Consider the following 6,452-nt stretch of genomic DNA (forward strand, 5'->3'; position numbering starts at 1 on the left):
CTTGCTCCAGCGTGGGCTTCCCACGGGCCACAGCCTCCTTCAGGTGCCTCCACCTGCTCTGGCGTGGGGTCCTCCACGGGCTGCAGGTGGAATCTCTACACCCCCTCATCCATCCTCCATGGGCTGCAGGGGGACAGCCTGCTTCACCATGGCCTTCACCACAGGCTGCAGGGGGATCTCTGCTCCGGTGCCTGGAGCACCTCCTCCCCCTCCATCTACACTGACCTTGGTGTCTGCAGAGTTTCTTACATCTTCTCACTCCTCTCTCTCGCTGCAAAAGCTCTCCCTCTCTAAGTGTTTTTCTTCTTCTTAAATATGTTATCACAGAGGCGCTGATTGGCTTGGCCTCGGCCAGCGGCGGGCCCGTCTTGGAGCCGGCTGGCATTGGCTCTGTCAGACACAGGGGGAGCTTCTAGCAGCTTCTCACAGAAGCCACCCCTGTAGCCCCCCCGCTACCAAAACCTTGCCACGCAAACCCACCACACCCACCCACCACACTTCATACTGTAGAGCAGTCTCAGGGGAGTAAACTTTCATGCTTTTAGAAGAAATTAAACTGCTAATGGACACCTGCTCATCAGACCTAGCAGAACTAGCCCACAATAGTCCACATACTGTAGGTGTTGCTTTTTCAGCTCTTTCACTGTACCAATTGGGTTGCACTATGTGGTCTTACATAGTTGTCCATAATAAGGTACAGTAACATGTGTCCTGAAATTTCTAAGAGGCAAATGTACTAATTAACTACACTCTACAAATCTCACCCAATTCTATAACAACCAGCTCTGCAATTTTTAGGAAGATATCAACACTTTTTAGAAAAGCTCAGGACTAGCAAGGATAGGAATCTCCATCTGTCTTTGTTAGGCGTGTCACATTCTTTTCGTACGAAGGAGATGCTTTTGTACATAATCCTTTTTAAGATTAACCTTTACAAGCAAATGTCACATTGTAGTGTAACATAGACGACTTCTCTTAAATTGTTTGTACAATTGTTTCTAAGTAGCATTCTTTGTAGTGCTAATTAAATGAGACAGCAGCTCATTATATATTCATGATTCTAGAAATCGCAAATGTCAGTACTGTCAATGTTCTTATACTGCTGTGACACAAGTAGAATAAGCTGGTTTTGAATTACTGATCTCATTATTCCCTCATTCCATTTGCTGTATTATCAACAATAATGTTCAAGTAACAAATAATTTCAGCAAGCAATATTCAATACTTTCTCTGAAACTGAAGGTTCTGTTTTCAGTGCTGCTTTCACAATAAGCTGCAACAATTGCATATTCCTTTAAGTATGAAGGTATTGAAATCAGTTGAGAACTGGGAACATTAAAAACCAGAACATAATGAATAATGACTTTTTCTACTTTCTTCTTTCTCTCCTTTTCCCTTTTAAACAGAGGTAAACTTTAAAACAAATAATTTTATTTGAAAGACTGTTTTTATAATGTCTATTTTAAAACATTTTTTAATTTTTTAATATTTTAAATTTACTTTCATTATTTAACCAATTTAAAAATAGTTTGAAAATAATATGGCTGAAAATCAACCTAAATTTAAATTACATTTAAAATCAGCTAACTTAATTTTTTTCTCAGAACTTTTTAAAAAATCTTTTCCAGAATTAGCTAATGCTTCTGAAGAAGAAGTAACTTATGAAGACACAGAAGTAACTTTTTCATCCTATGAATTAGCACTAAATGTCAGCATTATTAATCTGTAGTTACAAACGCAAGGTATCTGGGTTTGGTTTGCTTCCTATTTCTCATAAATTGCCCAAATAATAGTGCAGTAAAATTTGAAGAAAGCAAATTCCAACCTCATCTATTTTGATATTTGTCTAATAGGTCAATTTTAAATATTACAGGACACTGCTTAGACACTTAACCAGATGGCCATGGTTCACAAATTGTTCTTCAGACTCCTCACATAAAAGCAATAAAGGCTGAAATGTTTCTCCTGTTAGTGCCAATAGCAAACCTTCTATTGACTACCACGTTGTGAATCAGGCTGAGCATGCATGGGAAAGAATCTGACCACACAACCTGCAACCAGGAATGTAAATGAGCATGTGTTAACTCTGTGTGAGTGTCAGAGGAAAATGCAGTTTGAATTACATATTTGGTCTACAGATTTCTCACAAAACTAATTTTTCTCTGTTTACTGCTTTGGAGAAACAGAAATATAAACACTATTCAAAACATCAAGTTTCTCTTCATCTCTCTTGCTCCTTTATTATGAAAATGTCTTTTCCTCAAAAATTCAAAGCTTCAGTGTTTTCTTCAGTTCTTTCTGACTATAAGGGTCATTTTTATTGAATCAGGATGAGAAGAATAATACTGATGATGTATATAATAACATGATCAGATCAGCACAACTTTTGTGTAGAATGCTGAGTATCAAGTATTTATAGTAAACAGCATGCAATAAAGCCAAAATCTGAAACACTTTTAAAAACATTAATGAAAAATCACTCCCACAAGAAGAAGAAAAAGGCTTCCTCCCCACTCACAGTCCAAGGATCATTATTACAGCTTACAATTCATTCACCACGTTCTCTGATTTATCCTCAGGAAGGCAGGCAGCTGGGAATAGGCTGCGCAAATTTTTCATGCTGTGGGAATGTGCTCCAGTTTCTGTGGCCACTCAGGGAAGTCCTTGTGTCATCCACTCTTATCCCACATGCAGTTCCACCAGTTCGGGTCTGCGCAGCAAGTCTGTCACTTCCCTGAAGCACTAGTCCCGCCGTGTCTTTGCAGATGCACTGTAAAAGATGTGGCCAAGCTGGCCAGAAAATGTGGAGTAGATACCACATTATTAAAGAAACAGATATAACTCACTTCTGTAGCTACACTACGCTGTTTTCTTTACAGGTCTTTATATTCTGTTTCAGAACTTGGGCCCAGTTCTCAGAAAACATAGCTTATTATGCAAAGATATATGTTTAGAGTTTTACTAAAGTGAATTAATCAAATCAGTTTTGGCATCTCCCAGCAAAGGTGTTCACCATTTAGTTTGGGGGGCTTTTTCGCCATAAAATGACCCTTTATTTACTCATGGTTTTGTTTCACTTTGGAGCTTCCAAGGATTCAAACGCCCTTCTGAATATCAAAAATCCCTGATGGGCCCTTCTCTGCCACAGAAAGCTGTATAACCTCCAAAAGGATCTCTTAAAAATTATCTACTATTTTCTGAAACAAAAAAATAAATACTTATATTTATCTAAAAAGGAATTAAAAGAAACAGCTGGGATAAGTAAAACTAATCTTTTAGTACCGAAATTTGACAGCATCAGCTGAGAGGTTAATTAAAGGTTAATTCCACCAACTGAAATGGTAAGCAAAAGTATACTGTTACTCTTGTAATCATAGCTAAACTGTGACCTGAGTAAGGATTGTAAACATTCAGTTACTGACCCATATCATAGGCTACATAGCTAATTCAAAGATAATGCTAAAATTTATTGCTCCAGTTTAACTTTTTAATATGCTATAATTTATTTAATCTCATATTTACTTGATGTTTAATGCACTTTATGAGTATTTCACTCCTGCGTAAACCATCCAGTGAATACTTGCAATGTTCTGTTTATCTCAGAGATAGTTAGATGAAATATCTAACTTCTGACATCAAAGTCCACCCTGAAAGAGAAGGCAGTCATGCTAGTTACTCAGCGTTCCAGTTCAGCAAACGGAAAGGCCACTTCGTGCTCACGGTTTAACTCCTGCAAGCACAGGGAACCAGGATGCAGTAATTCGTTCTGTAAATAGAATAAGCATGGTTGAAAAGTAGTTATCATTTCTCCCCATTTACTCCCATTAAAAGACTGCCCCAGAAGAAATTCTGATGATTAGGAACTTTCTTCTAATTTAGTCTAAATTTATGCAGACCAGTATTAATCTCACATTATTATAACATTATTGTCCTTTGGCTTATGTAACTCTACCCTTTGTTTACATTCCTCTTTCTCTTTCCACTGTATTTCTAAAAAGGAGTTATATAACTTATCGTGGTTTTTTGGTTTTGGTTTGGTTTGGGTTTTTTTTAGGACAGGGGAGCCAAACTTTTTTTTGCCTTCTCTTATAATTTCTATGAATAATGACAATATTGGCAAAAATCAGGTGAATAACTATTTAGAAGGTAAATGCAAAATCAAGGGGTAAAAGCATTTGTTTTGTTGACCTAGACATCAGTCAACATGACCTATGGGACACATGATACCCACATCTTGTCAAAGCAGAATATTCCTCCATTCAAGATCCCAAATTCTTTCTTATAGTTTACTATTTTCCATCCACATAAACAGAAAAATGAAATATGCATCTTAAAATGGCCAGTATCCTAGTGTCTGCTGCTTTTAGTTGGACTGAAAAAGCACTTGACCTCAATGTCTGCTTCAAGAGAGGCCAAAGAGGGTTTGAAACCAGCCTGCCTCATTTCAAATGAGCTGGATGACCCTAGTAACCCATCTACCAGCAGCAAATAAGTGTTAGAAAGGGTTATAAGAACAGGTCTCCAGAGCTCCTAAAGGAGAGCAAAGAGAGGGAGGAACCAGAAACCATAAGGTAGAAAAGGTTTATGTTATTCTGAAAATAAAGTAAAATATTATTCTTCTGAAAACACTGTGTTTTCAGTAAAGCAGACAGCAAGAGCTGACATCACCACAAACATCCCAGTAGTCCCTTGAAGATATCCCTGTGTTTAGTTTCATGTTTGTTCCCTAGGCAGAATAGTATCCTTCATCTTTAACACTTTTTGGCAATACTAACGCTTTCCCCAGGAGCTCATACAGTGTGACAATATATACCTGTGTCTATTGTGAAGTACATATACAGAATATTCATGTTATTTTAAAGTAATCATTACATTTCAGGATGTTTAGAATCTTTCCTCTAAAGGGTATAAAATGAAGAAAAACCTGCACGTATTTTGTTTCCTCCTTCCTTTATCAGTATTTAATATGTACCTTACAGAGCCAGACTGCAAATGTGACTGTTGTAGGTTAATCTCAGCTGGCAGCTAAGCACCACACAGTTGCTTGCTCACCACCCCTGCGCCCAGAGAGAACAGAGGCAGAGAACAGGAAAAGCAAAAGCAAGAGAAGTCCTGGGCTGATAAGAAGAAGAAGGAAGTGATTAAGAAGTGAAGGAAAGTGGAAGAAAAAGGAAAAAAAAAATAGGCAAAGACAATCACTCACCGCCTGTCATAAGCGGACCAATCTCAGCCATTATCAGAGAAATGTCTACCTTCCTGAAAATCACCCTTCCCTCAGTTTTTATTGCTGAGCATGGAATATCCCTTTGGTCATTTTGGGTCAACTGTCCTGGCTGAATCCCTTCCTAACTTCTTGCACACCCCCAGCCTGCTTCATGGATGAGCAGAGTTAGAGAAAAAGAGAGCGCCTTGACACTGCACAAGTACTGCTCAGCAATAGCCAAAACATTGTTGTGTAATCAACATTGTTTTGGTCACAAATCCAAAACACAGCACCATATGGGCTGCTGTGAAAAAAATTAACTACATCCCAGCCAGACCCAGTACAATCTCCATCCCTTATTCCATACCATTTTTGTTATGGTCAAGTCATGCAAACCAACACATCCAATACATCCTCATTAACCCACTCCTTTCCTGTTCTTTGATGTATACACAGATATAATTTCCTTATGCTATGGGCCATATCCATAAAATCTCCACTGAGTTTGTTTGATCCATGGCTTGGGTTCTATCTGTTACGGTGATCACTCAAGACAGGAGATACGGCATTTTGAGTTGAGTTATTGGGCACCAAAGCCAACTCAGTTCAGGTCAGTGCCATGCTTGCACAGCTTCTTGCAAGGCTTGTCCTCCATTGATTCAGGTGATTCTTCTTGTAGTACTTCCTGTAACATGTGATTCAAATCATGGGTTATTTTCTCCCAAGGTTAGATGTCCTTGAGATACGCGCCAGATTTCCCCATCCTCCCACATTACCCACCAAATGTACCCATGTCCTTGAGTGAAAGCAATCCCACAAGGGGGTTTACCTTTTCTGAAGGGAGGAGCAACGCATGCTGCCTTTCCCAGACATTTCCCTTACACACACTACAGGGAACTTACCTCCTTCTGTAGTGTGTAAGGAGTTTGCTTGGTTAGGGCCAGGTAAGTTATTTGATCCTCTGGTATTAACCAGCCAAGCAGCTTCTGCTAAATTTGCAGCCCAGTGCTTGTATGTCCCAGCACCCATCACTTTCAGCATAGTCTTTAACAGTCCATTGTATCATTCAATCCTTCTGAAGGCTGGTGTGCAACAATGAAGTGTGATGCACTCAATCAAAGCCACATTTCTTGGCCCAGGTGCTTGTGAGGTTGTTTCAGAAATAAGTTCCGTTGATTGTCTTGACCTTTTTTGGGGTGCCATGCCAGCAAGGAACTTGCTTTTCAAGACACAGGATGCTGGTTTGGAT

General features: G+C 39.1%; 1 long non-coding RNA gene across 1 annotated transcript; it reads right to left on the reverse strand.

Annotated features, from left to right (window-relative positions):
* Window positions 1–2,501: 2,501 nt before the first annotated feature.
* Window positions 2,502–5,319, reverse strand: LOC129203120 (uncharacterized). The gene is made up of 3 exons (XR_008575918.1): window positions 5,204–5,319; window positions 3,523–3,766; window positions 2,502–2,790 (listed from the first exon to the last, which is right to left on the reverse strand). It is a non-coding gene; the product is annotated as an uncharacterized LOC129203120 (long non-coding RNA).
* Between the last annotated feature and the right edge of the window lie 1,133 nt (window positions 5,320–6,452).

Source organism: Grus americana, chromosome 2, assembly GCF_028858705.1.
Source record: "Grus americana isolate bGruAme1 chromosome 2, bGruAme1.mat, whole genome shotgun sequence".
Taxonomy (NCBI): Eukaryota; Metazoa; Chordata; class Aves; order Gruiformes; family Gruidae; genus Grus; species Grus americana.